Consider the following 14460-nt stretch of genomic DNA (forward strand, 5'->3'; position numbering starts at 1 on the left):
CAACCCTGACTGGATAAGCAGTTAAGAAAGTGAGTGATAATAATAATAATAATAATAATAATAATAATAATAATATTAAAGTAATAATACTACTACTACTACTAATAATAACAATACTACTACTACTAATAATAATAATGAAAGTAATAATAATAATATGTCCAGAGATGAAATGGAACCCTGTTTATGGTGCATTTCCATCCTGTGCATGTGTTTTTTGGGAAGGTGGTGAAACTGATTAGAATAACGTGTTTTACTGAAGATAAATCTTTGTTCCTTTCTTACACGATTCCTCCCAGAAAATCTTCACCTGCAGCTTTAATTCTGTTCTGAAAATGATGGATTAATGGAATAATAATAAAAAAATAAAAAAATTTATAATAATAATAATAATAAAACAAAAATAAACAAATAAACAAATAAATAAATAAATAAATAAATAAATAAATAAATAAATAAATAAATAAATAAATAAATAAATAAATAAATAAATAAATAAATAAATAAATAAATAAAAAGTGGTCCACCCTGTGCACATATTTTTTGGGAAGGCGGTGGAACTGATTAGAATAACGTGTTTTACTGAAGATAAATCTTTGTTCCTTTCTTACACGATTCCTCCCAGAAATTCACCTGCAGCTTTAATTCTGTTCTGAAAATGATGGATTGTGAAGATTCGTGAGACAAAATTGAACAGGAGATAATAATTTAATATTGGAAAATAAATGTTAAATCATGTTACTGTACAGCATCTTGAGATGCCCTATAGGATACGGCGTGCCATACGGCGGAGGCGCAGGAGGCGCGGGAGGCACGGCTTGCTTGATTATTACACCCCTCGGCTGGTGAACTCCTTATTAATACTTATCACCGTGTAATGCCTCTAAATAATGCAGCCGCAATATGACGATACGTCGATAGCTTCAGGTCGCGGGATTGATGGAGGCTTTAAGCAGTGGGTCGAACCCCCGCAAAGAGTGGCTGTGATTTAATGTTCAAGGGTTTTATGAGGGAGTTAATTTCTCAAACACACACATACAGCGTCAACAAAGGTTACACAATGCTCAGTAAGGTGTGTATGAATGAAGGAAATACACAGACGCCCTGATCAAAGAGAAAGGACACGCCTCAAAACTCCGGTCAGGACTCACTACAATTTTAAGACCAGTTTTCTTGACTGAAATAAAAAAAAGTGCAATACAGGGCGCTCAGGTAGGGTCAAATTTGAATTTCAGCTTTGCTGTTTTTGGTCTGTTCTATGGGCGGAACAACAAGCACAACATACATCAAAATATCACACCTAACGTGAAACATGGTGGTGGTAGCATCATGTTATGAGGTGCTTCTCAACAGCAGAGGCATAAACAGTAAGAAAAATAAATAATAATAATAAATAACAATAATTAAGCCAGACCCCACAAATCATATGTTAGGAGGCGGGTCATGGATACCCACTATCCAAATTGAATAGATCTGCCAGACAGAGTGAGATAAACCGCCTAAATACAGGTGTACAAAGCCTGCAAACCTAGAGAGACGCATCCCAAAAATAAATAAATAAATAAATACATACATACATAAATAATAATAATAATAATAATAATAATAATAATAATAATAATAATAATAATAATAATAATAATAATAATATTAATAATAAATAAAATAAATAAATAAATAAGTAAATGCATATAATAATAATAATAATAATAATAATAATAATAAAGAAATAAAAAACAACAAAATACAATAAACTAATAAAAATATATTGATAAATAATAATAATAATAATAATAATAATAAATAAATAATAAACAAAATAGTAATAATAATAAAATAAACAAATCAAAAATATATATAAATAATATTTAATAATAATAATAACAATAATAATAATAATAATAATAATAATAAATGTGACCAAAATACAAAATAACTGAAACATGTGGACCACTAGTACAATAAATGAGGGTGAATGATGAATGAACGATTCCTTTCCAATCCTCACATTAGGGGGCGCCACAGTGGATGCCCTGTTGGATGCCCTTCTTGACTCAACTCTCTTCTTTATCCGGGCTTGGGACCAGTACTGAGAATGCACTGATACATGTTCTTACAACAGTTAGGTTCAAGTAGCTCCATGCACCTTCGGTATCTGTGAGTACAGTCTGGGATTCGAACCCCCGAAACTACAGCAGCACCACACAACACAAAACACGAGGGGTTTGAATACTTTCAGAAACACACACATAGTAAAACCAAACAGTCATTGATAATAATGGATAACGGCATGCTAATGTGGTTATGTATGTATGTGTGTGTGTGTGTGTGTGTGTGTGTGTGTGTAGCTGGCAGAAGACTCTACGAGCAGCTGTTAGCAGGATATTAACTCCCCTCCGTCCTGCGCTAATTAACAGTTTAATTAAAGTCGGTCTCCTCCTGTACTTCATTACTGCACTAATCAGGAAACCAGAGGACGAGACCACGCCCAGCTGGGGAAGAAGATACATCCAAACTTAGCTTTGATTCTGGCAAGGGTTGGTTTATTTTTATTCATTTATTCACTCATTTACATTTTTGGTATTTATCCAAAGTGACTTACAGTACTGTGACAGTAGACTGTCTAAGCAATTGAGGGTTAAGGGCCTTGCTCAAGGGTCCATTAGTGACAATCTGGCAGAGATAGGGCTTGAACCAGCGACCTTTTGATTACTAGACCAGTACCTTAATCACTAGGCTACAACTGCCTCACTCATTCACTGTCTGTTTTATTACCGCTTCATCCTGGTCAGGGTCTCGGTGAGTGTTACTCATTGACTGAATGGCGGGAACCACTCAGGGCAAGTACACACACACACACACACACACACACACACACACACACACACACACACACACACACACACACACACACACACACACACACACACACACTGCATGTCTTTGGATCCACACAGACACGAGGAGAACATGCAGACTCCACACAGAAAGGACCCAGACCGCTCAATCTGGGAATCAAACCCAGGACCTTCTGGCTGTGAGGCGAATGCGCTACCCACCGCACCACCTTGGCACCCATTTAGTGTAGTGAATATTGCGTATGACCTTGTTTGTTTTGACCTCTGATTTTATTTATTATTTAATCCCCACGTTCGGTGGCTCAGTAAGTAGCACTGTCACATCACAGCAAGAAGGTCCTGGGTTTGATTCCCAGGCGAATTGGTCTGGGTCCTTTCTGTGTGGAGTTTGCATGTTCTCCTTGTGTTTACTTGTGGGTTTCCTACTACAAGTCCAAAGACGTGCAGTCAGGTTAATTGGAGATACTAGAAATTGCCGTGTGTGTGTGTGTGTGTGTGTGCCCTGTGATGGACTGGCAACCTGTCTGGGGTGTTTCCCGCCTTTTTCTCAGTAAATTGTACCCACTGCAACCCTGACCAGGATAAAGAGGTGGTAAAACAGACAATAAATTAATGAATGGATGGATGGATGGATGGATGAATAAATGGATGGATGGATGAATGAATGGGGTGGATGAATGAATGGATGAATGAATGGGGTGGATGGATGAATGGATGGATGAATGGATGGATGGATGGATGGATGAATAAATGGATGGATGGATGAATGAATGGGGTGGATGGATGAATGGATGGATGAATGAATGGGGTGGATGGATGGATGGATGGATAAATAATGGATGGATGGATGGATCAAAACGTTTACGATTGTCGAGCAGTTGAGGGTGCAGCAGCAGCAGGCGTGAGGATGAACTCGCCTCTTTAATTTGAGCCTCTGTTTGCCTGGTTCTCCTGAGCCAGCAGCGTTTCTCCTCCGTGTAAATACACCCCGACCTTAACGGGTCAAAAGGCCCCGCAGTTCCTTTACTGGTTCCCTTTAATGGTAAGCAAAAGTCAGCGGAGCAAATAGCACTTAAAGCAAACAAAATAAAAGCAGACAGCTGATAAAGTGCCCGCCGGTGCCACGCGAGCAGCTCTGTACTGGAGTCTGGGGGTAATTATCCTCATACCCTGGTGACTTTATGTAACAGGGTGAAGAATAGCGCGCTGATGAAGACCTCGCCCCGGGATCTCTCACAGATTTATGCTCGGCTGGGTGGAACGGCTCCAGGTTCGCCTGTACGTGGGGAATTTAATACAGTCCTGTTAAGGTCCTACATTACACCAGCACACCACACAAGCTCGGGTCCACAACGCACAAAAAGTCCAGGGGTGTGAATAATAGTACAGCATGCTGATGTGATGCACAAGGCAAGATTTCAGAAAGTCCTAGCAAAGGCTCTGAATACATTTAAGATGTAGATTTGTAATTATTATTATTATTATTATTATTATTATTATTATTATTATTATTATTATTATTATTATTATTATTACTCTTATTATTAGGATTATTATTATTAATAATATTATTATTATTATTATTGTTATTATTATATTACTATTATATTATTATTATTAATATTATTATTATATTACTATTATTATTTTATTATTATTATTATTATTATTTTATTATTATTATTATTATTATTATTATTATTTTTATTATTATTAGTAGTAGTAGTAGTATTGCTATATTCATATTATTCATATTATTCATATTTGTATTATTATTATTATTATTATTATTAATATTATTATTATTAACACTGTTCACCCAGGTGGCGGAGCGGGATATTTCGTTAGCACATCAGCACCGAGTTTCTTAACTCCTTGATTCCAAACTCGGTGTTGCCTCCGGCGGCTGGGCGCCATCTGGTGGGCATAATTGGCAGTGCCTGAAGCAGATACTAATTGGCCACCATAAAGTATTTATTTATTTATTTATTTATTTATTTATTTATTTATTTATTTATTTATCCTTTTTTACTATTTCATTCCACAGTGAAAAAATACACTGGTACACAGTTACATTTTGTTTTTAATTTTGCTTTTCCGCTTATATTTTGACATATTTAATTACACGGATAATAAATGCCTGCATGCCACCCACACGGGCCAACAAACACTTCAGGTTGACAAACGCCTCCTCTGACAGGTGTGAGTCTCTGTTTCTTTGTACTGTCGACCCGACCAAACAGTCTTTGTAGTTGTTGTTGTTCCAGCGGCGAGAACTGAATCCTCTGTAGAATGGTTATAAAACACGAACACTTTAACTTTCCTCACCTGTGTACTGTTTTTATTTACGACCCTAAATAAAGTCTGTTACTGATGCTGAGTGGAACTCAGCCCTGCTTAGAGGGCTTCCCACAAGACTTTGAAGTATGCCTGTGGAAATTTGTGTCATTTCAATAAAAAATAAGCATTTATATATCTGAGCATTGATGTACTGATGATGATCAAGAAAGCCTCAGTTGATGTTCCAGCTGTGCAGTGGGGCTGAGGTCAGGGCTCGGCTATGCAGGAACAGGAAAGGTCCTTCCCTAAACTGTTGCTGCAAAGTTTGAAGCCTATAATTTCCTTCATTTAACTGATTGATTACACCTCCAATACTTTTGTCCATATAGTGCGAGTTTATAATTAATCAAAAATTTGGGTCTTTGTGGCAACGGCAAAGTCTAAACCCATGACAATGTAAAGCTTGCTTGACTGTGGATATCTGATGATCCAAAGAAATTTCCTTTTAGCATGAGACCATAAAAAAAGAACAGCTGAAGAAATTTATTTATTTATTTATTTATTTATTTATTTATTTATTTATTTATTTATTTATTTATTTATTTATTTATTTATTTATTTATTTATTTATTCATTTATTTGTTTATAATTTTATTTATCACTTAATTAATTAATTAATTAATTGATTAATTAATTAATTTATTTATTTATTTGTCATTATATTTATTACCTGATTTATTTATTTATTTATTTATTTATCACTATATTTATCACTTAATTTATTTATTTATTATTTATTTATTAATCACTTAATTAATTAATTAATTTATTTATTTATTGCATATTTGTTTTATTTAGTTTTTTTTTAGTCTGAGATTAAGATTATCCAGCAAAGGGTAATTTTTTTATTAAAACAAATAATAAATAAATAAATAAATAAATGAATGAATGAATGAATGAATAAACAAACAAACAAATAAATAAATAAATAAATAAATAAATAAATAAATAAATAAATAAATAAATGAATGAATGAATGAATAAATTATATTATTAATAAAATAATCTGATAATAATGTTATATTTGATGTTCAACTATATTTGATATTATTATTTACTTTAATGTATTTTTATAGAAAGTCTGCTGTTATTTCTTTCTTTATTTCTTTCTTTCTTTCTTTTTATTATTTTATATTTTTTTATTTTATTTTTATTTATTTTTTATAGAAAGTCAGCTGTTATTTCTTTATTTATTTTGGGGTATTTTTACTCATGTGAAATGCATCGATTCTGTCCGTAAATCTTCATTCTGTTATGTAGACAAGGAGAAAATGTGAATGCTAAAATGCTAATGGAGATTTATGCTGACGTGTGTAAAATCAAGCCGAACTCATTTCTCCTGCTAACGCGTCATTGATCCTCCAACAGGATTCGCTTCGGAGGGGGCGCAGTAGGTGTAACCACATACACTTGCATCACTGATAACCTAAATACAACGTCACATGTTCTTATATGTAAAGTAAGTAAGTAAAATAAATAAAGTAAATAAATAATTAATTAAATAAATAAATGTCATTCCATTTCCTCAGACAAGGCCAATTGTGCTTATTTAAACACCCTGCCAATTCTGCTGTACCACCTATTTCTATTTCATACAGACTTTAACATTAATAAAAGGGATTTATTATTTAATTAATTTAATAATAATCATAATAATAATAATAATAATAATAATAATAATTAAGAAATTCTGGAAAATTTTTCCAAAATCCATCTGGTTTAAAGCAAGAAAAGGATAAATAAATAAAAGTATAGCAGTTCACCCAGACAGCATATAGGAGATGAAAAGCTATACATTTAGTGTAAGGTATACAGCTGCTTTATAAAGAATTCATGTATAACACAACACGGGAATAAAAACCTCTCAAACAGAAGAAGTGGTGTACACTCGTGTTCACAGGAGCGGCTGCTTGACAGACTATGAATCTATGTGCTGCACATTAGTGCTGGTCAGCGGGTTTTTGTGTGTGTGTTTGTGTGTGTGTGTGTGTTTGTGTGTGTGTGTGCTGAACAGAGAACATTTACTTTCTGACTAAATAACTCAAATCTCTGGAGCGTGGCTGAATTTAATTCAGAAATTCCTGCAGAAAATGGCATGCCGGGCGCCAGGTAATACGGCACTAAACATCCCCGCTGACGCGCTGCCCACCCACTCGGATACTTCATCCCTCCGGCTAATGGAACGCAGGGCCGGATAAATGAACACATATGCATATGGATGAAAGCCGACAGAGTTAAAGATCATTAATTTTGGGGGCAGGTACTGAATTATTCATGGAACTACAAAGGAGCGCTTTGGGCGGTAAACAAAACCGCGTACAAATAAATAAGAGCGAGGTCTGAGCGACTGAAGCCGCCCTCGTGGGCATTGTCTGCTTTTTTCTGATAAGGCGCCACTTTAATGTGGACACCACAGTTCAGGAATATCATTTCAGAATATAATGACCTTTCGGAGAATTTTTGCTTCGCTTGCCACCCATACAAACACTCTCAGTCCTCCGACTGGCATCTGAAACTCACTATATCATATTCATATATACACACCTAGTGAGCTGCCCTGCTGCCTACTGCCTACCTGATCAGCTGCCTCAGTAGAGAGGATCCTAATAAGACTTGAACTCATGAGGCAGATTATTTAGACGCTCTACCTACGCCACCGCAGTTTTAGCTTATTAAGCTAACACAGTTAGCCTCAGGCCATTCAAACTGATGCGCTGTGGCGGCACAATCTGCTAGCACGCCAGCTAACGTCTCCCTCCGTGTACCAAAAACGGTTAAACTGTCCCTGACGAGCCCCAATTTACAAATAAACGACACATTAATAAGAATTTTGTTACATTTAGTTCTATTCGTCCGCCATGTTTGTAGTTTTTTTGATGAGAAAAGTCGTGCCGCACTGAATGCTGGGATTGCCCACAGCGCTGAGGAGGCGTCGGACGCTCCCTCGTTATTCAGTCAGATTATCACTCAGAATTAAGGTGCCTCAGTAGGAGCATTTTAAGGAATCTAAGAATTTAGACACGCCCTCTTCTCGGGAGAGTGTAGGATGACGTAAAATGCATCCATGTAGCAAGACCATCTTGTTGCTGGCCTTCCTCTTCCTTTTATTGTTCCATAGCATAATTGTCTTGTCCTGAGCATCAGTTTGGTTATCTGGGCTTTGAATGAGAGGGAGAAGTTCGATTCGGTCCAGGATCCATTTGTTTGTCATCTTTGCCGCCTGAGGAACCGTTAAGTCTTTGCAAGCACCAAAGTTCAAAGCTCAAAGGGATTGATACCCAGAGTTAACATCCTTAAAGAACCACAGAGAAGAGCACCGCCTGGACAATTCTGAAACACGTCTTCCATCTAAAGATCTTTGTTTTATTCAGTTTCCTTCATTCTTGTATTTCCTGAGTGCTGAATCCTTTGCTGTTAATAATTAATCCATGTAGGTAAAAGCTGTCCACCACTTCAACATCTTCTCCATCCATCATAAAGTTAAAGGTCTTTCCTCTTGTCATGACTTTTATCTTCTTCTTGAAGAACCTTCACGTCAGTGTTGTGTCGTCCACATATCGAAGGTCATTCATATCTCAAAGTTCTTCCTCTAGTCCTGCTTCTCTCATTAAATGTCGAGCGTACAGGTTGAACTGGAATGCTGACAGAATAAAGGCAGCCTTGTCCGAGTCCTTTGCTGATGTGGAACCGTCAGTCTGAGTCGCCACTGTGGATCTGGACCACATACCAGACACACCAGGTTTGTAAAGCAGCTGGGCATGGGACCAGCACTGAGAGCGCTCTGACAAGTGCACCTCTGAATAGTTGGGCTGTTTTAGCTTTCTGTTCTGATTCAGCTCACATTAACGTAGTTTTGATGCAGACGATTCAGGTCGTGGAGCCAGACAGATTTAAAAACAAGCAGTGTGTGGATCAAAGGATGGATTTCATACTGAGAGGCTTTTAAAGAGACTCGGTCCCCTGTGGTGACGCTCAGCAGTGATCTCGCCTAACAGGACCGTCATGGTGCCGTTTGCATCGTACGATAGAGTAAACATCAAATCCTTTCTATATTTAAGTCTTGAGGCATCTGCAGATCTAGTCTACCAGACGTACCATCACCACAAGCATTTAAAATAACTCGTTCATTTATGCTTGCTCACAGGTGGAGACAGAGTGAGAACATGGTGAGAACTTATACTGCATATGCCTGGCTAGCTCAGCTGGTAAAACATGGGCTGTGGACTAAGGTATCTCTAGGCTGTGGATAAAGGTATCTCTAGACTGTGGATTAAGGTATCTCTAGACTGTGGACTAAGGTATATCTAGGCTGTGGATTAAGGTATCTCTAGACTGTGGACTAAGGTATCTCTAGGCTGTGGACTAAGGTATCTCTAGGCTGTGGATTAAGGTATCTCTAGACTGTGGACTAAGGTATCTCTAGACTGTGGACTAAGGTATCTCTAGACTGTGAATAAGGTATCTCTAGACTGTGGACTAAGGTATCTCTAGACTGTGGACTAAGTTTTCTCTAGACTGTGAATAAGGTATCTCTAGGCTGTGGATTAAGGTATCTCTAGGCTGTGGACTGAGGAATCTCTAGGTTGTGGACTAAGGTATCTCTAGACTGTGGATTAAGGTATCTCTAGACTGGGGATTAAGACATCTCTAGGTTGTGGACTAAGGTATATCTAGGCTGTGGACTAAGGTATCTCTAGACTGTGGACTAAGGTTTCTCTAGGCTGTGGACTAAGGTATCTCTAGACTGTGGACTAAGGTATCTCTAGGCTGTGGATTAAGGTATCTCTAGACTGTGGACTGAGGTATCTCTAGACTGTGGACTAAGGTATCTCTAGGCTGTGGACTAAGGTATCTCTAGATTGTGGATTAAGGTATCTCTAGACTGTGGATTAAGGTATCTCTAGACTGTGGATTAAGACATCTCTAGGTTGTGGACTAAGGTATCTCTAGGCTGTGGATTAAGGTATCTCTAGAGTGTGGATTAAGATATCTTTAGACTATGGATTAAGGTATCTCTAGACTGTGGATTAAGGTATATCTAGGTTGTGGATTAAGGTATCTCTAGGCTGTGGATTAAGGTATCTCTAGGCGGTGGACTAAGGTATCTCTAGGCTGTGGATTAAGGTATCTCTAGGCTGTGGACTAAGGTATCTCTAGACTGTGGATTAAGACATCTCTAGGTTGTGGACTAAGGTATCTCTAGGCTGTGGATTAAGGTATCTCTAGACTGTGGATTAAGGTATCTCTAGACTGTGGATTAAGACATCTCTAGGTTGTGGACTAAGGTATCTCTAGACTGTGGATTAAGGTATATCTAGGCTGTGGATTAAGGTATCTCTAGAGTGTGGATTAAGGTATCTTTAGACTATGGATTAAGGTATCTCTAGACTGTTGATTAAGGTATATCTAGGTTGTGGATTAAGGTATCTCTAGGCTGTGGATTAAGGTATCTCTAGGCGGTGGACTAAGGTATCTCTAGGCTGTGGATTAAGGTATCTCTAGGCTGTGGATTAAGGTATCTCTAAGCTGTGGACTGAGGTATCTCTAGGCGGTGGACTAAGGTATCTCTAGGCTGTGGATTAAGGTATCTCTAGGCTGTGGATTAAGGTATATCTAGGCGGTGGACTAAGGTATCTCTAGGCTGTGGATTAAGGTGTCTCTAGACTGTGTATTAAGGTATCTCTAGACTGTGGATTAAGGTATCTTTAGACTATGCATTAAGGTATCTCTAGACTGTGTATTAAGGTATCTCTAGACTGTGGATTAAGGTATCTTTAGACTATGCATTAAGGTATCTCTAGACTGTGTATTAAGGTATCTCTAGACTGTGGATTAAGGTATCTTTAGACTATGCATTAAGGTATCTCTAGACTGTGTATTAAGGTATCTCTAGACTGTGGATTAAGGTATCTCTAGGCTGTGTATTAAGGTATCTCTAGACTGTGGATTAAGGTATCTTTAGACTATGCATTAAGGTATCTCTAGACTGTGTATTAAGGTATCTCTAGACTGTGGATTAAGGTATCTCTAGGCTGTGGATTAAGGTATCTCTAGGCTGTGGATTAAGGTATCTCTAGGCTGTGGACTAAGGTATCTCTAGGCTTTGGAATAAGGTATCTCTAGGCTCTATCCTGGTCAGGGTCACTGTGGGTCTGATTAATTGGGTGAAAGCTAGGAAACACACACACACACACACACACACACACACACACACACACAATCAATTTCCAGTAGCTCCAATTTACCTGACTGCACATCTTTGGACTTTGAAAAACCCACACAGACACAGGGAGAACATGCAAACTCCACTTAGAAAGGACCCAGTCCCTTCTTGCTGTGAGGCGACATCGCTACCCACTGCGTGCTGGCACTCTGCCCATCACTAATCCTTAAGCGTGTGTGTCTGTTCAAGGTGCGTGTAATGAAAGTGTCTTTGACGTAACATGAATTTCATCTTGATTTATCTCCTGACCTCCGATGACTCCGGAATCCAATCAATGGCCACCGCCATCCAAACTCATTCATCCTCGGCTTTGTGTGTCATAGTGCCGGGCGTGGAGAAGATTCAATTTAGATGAATTCTGACCTCCGAGACACAAATTATTCAGCTTGGCTCCATGTAATCTCATTTGGCTAATTTTTGAGGATGGAGGCATGTTTTCACAACCTTTGTTCTCCAGCATGGCTCTGCAGATCCAGCCAATCATCTGTTAGCTCAGCGTATCAGAGGTTCAAACATCACTTTATAACGTCTTCAATTATTCTGAACGTTGATTTATTAATATCTACACTCTCACACATACTGTACACTTACTTACACTATATGGCCAAAAGTATTTGGACACCTGACCCTGAGCTTGTTGGACGTCCCATTTCATACCAAATTCTATTCCAGCCAACAGTTAATAAATGAGCTTAAACATACGAGCTCTTATTTATTTATTTATTTATTTACTTACCTATTAATGTACCTACTTTCACTTACCTATTTTTACTTACTAACTTACATGCTTACCTACTTACCGCTTTACTTTACTTTTACTTACCTTCTTACTTACCTATTTTTACTTACCTCCTCACTCATCTACTTTTACTTACCTAGTTTTAGGTAGGTACATCAGGTGGTAATCTGTGATTCTTTTCTGAAGATTTGGGGAACTGAACCCTCTGTTCTCTGAAGAAGTCGGGGGGGTTCCAGCACCCCGCCGGTGTCGAGGGTTCCTTCAGTAATTGCAGCTGTTGATGCATTCTGTACTAACCGGTATTTTCCCCGCGCCTCTCATGCTCCGTTCTCCAGCCCCAGCACATCTCTGGTAATTACATTAGACGGGAAGCTTGTGTGGCGGTCGGGAGGATATTAGCATTTAGCACAGATGCTCTGATGACTGAGCTCACAGCGTGGAGACTTTTCAAGAGTTCCCCGACTTTAATCTGTAGTTATACTGTATATATATTTTAGAATAATAAAAAAATGCATTTAAGAGGAAAATAAGTTGGTACTCGGTTGGTACTTTTTGGGGTTCTTTTGGGGCACTACTAAGTATTAGGAAGTATTTAGGAAAGCCTCAGTCCTGTTAGGAATGCTGGGGTTAGAGTTAAATATGATGTTGGACAGATTGTGATCGTTTAATCGTTTAATCATTTTAAGTTTTTGTATGTAAAAGGGCGTGTCGCTCCTCACTACTGAAGCGCCAGGTGAAGCCCCCCGCCTACAGGAACTAAATATGCAACCAATTAATTGGTTTTGAAAAGCGTCCAGTAGCATTTTAAAACATGACAGAAACCAACAAAACAAAAACAAAAATCTTTGTGCCGTCAATTAGAGCTTTAAAGCTCCGTTATTAACAGAAATAAAAACCCATCACGCTCACGTCTGCGGTTATTAGTCAACATGTCACGAGTCATTAAATATAAGCGGTCGTTTATGTGTCCTGACCTACGTTACGTAGGATAAGATTAATAATTTGTACAGCTGTGGTTTCAATCATTAAATTCCTTCCTTTCCCTTCCTTCCTTACAAACTTCCTTTTTTCCTTTTCCTTCCTTCCTTACAAACTTCCTTCTTTCCTTCCTTTCTCCCTTCCTTCTTTCCTTTCTTTCTTTCTTCTTTACAAACTTCCCTTCTTCCTTTTCCTTACTTCCTTCCTTCTTTCCTCCCTTCCTTCCTTACAAACTTCCTTCCTTCCTTTTCCTTCCTTACTTCCGAACGTACTTCCGAACTTCCTTACAAACTTCTTTTCTTCATCAGGTGATAATTTAGTTTTTTTTGTGTGTGTGTGTGTGTGTGTGTGTGTGTGTGTGTGTGTGTCTCTCTATGACCTCTGACCTCTGTCTCTCTGACCTCTATGTGATCTCTTCAGCTAAACAACAGCCACTCTTCTGAGAAGGCTTCTTACAAGAAGTATAACTGTGGGAATTTGTGCCGTTAACAGATGACAGCATTTGTATGACTGGGTACTGATGTACTGATGTCCCAGTTCAATCCAGAGCTGTTCTGTGCAGGACTCTGGAGTTTCTTTAGTTTTGCCATCAGTTTATCTCTTGACCTCAGTGGGAATGAAACATGAGTGTGTGATTTTTGGCTCATGAAGCTCTGGTGTCAGTGACAGTGGGAGCCGAGCGTGGAGTTCTGAGTGGGTGTGGGTGTGGGGGTGGAGGTACAGGGAGGCTGGAACGTTCTGATCCCACCTCTGTATCTCAGACATCTTTGATGCATGGAGATATTCAACGTAATTGACACCCAGTAAATCACAGACACACACACACACACACACACACACACACACACACACACACACACTTGGCTGTGTTATTGTTGCTCGTTCTCTCTTCTTGGCTGTATTGATACAGTTAGAGATGAGCCACTGTGTCTGAACATACACTGTATGAGCAAAAGTATTGGGACGCCCCTTTTAATTTTTGAATTCATAATGTTTGCATGTTTCTTTCTTTCTTTTTGTCTTTTTTTATTTGTTCTATCTTGTTCTTTTTCTGTAATACTCTTTCTTTTTTGTTCTTTTTTTCTTGTTTCTTTCTCTCTAATTCTTTCTCTTCCTTGTTTTTTTATTCTCATTCTTTGCTTGTTTGTTTTTCTTTCTAATTCTTTCTTTTTTGTTCTTTCTTTCTTGTTCTCTCTTTCAAATTTTTTCTTTCTCTTTCTCATTATTTCATTCCTGTTGTTTGCTTGTTTGTTTGTCTCTTTTTCTTTTTTTCTTTCTTGTCTTTTTTTTCTTATTCTTTAATTCTTGCTCTCTCTAATTCT

Source organism: Trichomycterus rosablanca, chromosome 18 (genome assembly GCF_030014385.1).
Source record: "Trichomycterus rosablanca isolate fTriRos1 chromosome 18, fTriRos1.hap1, whole genome shotgun sequence".
Taxonomy (NCBI): domain Eukaryota; kingdom Metazoa; phylum Chordata; class Actinopteri; order Siluriformes; family Trichomycteridae; genus Trichomycterus; species Trichomycterus rosablanca.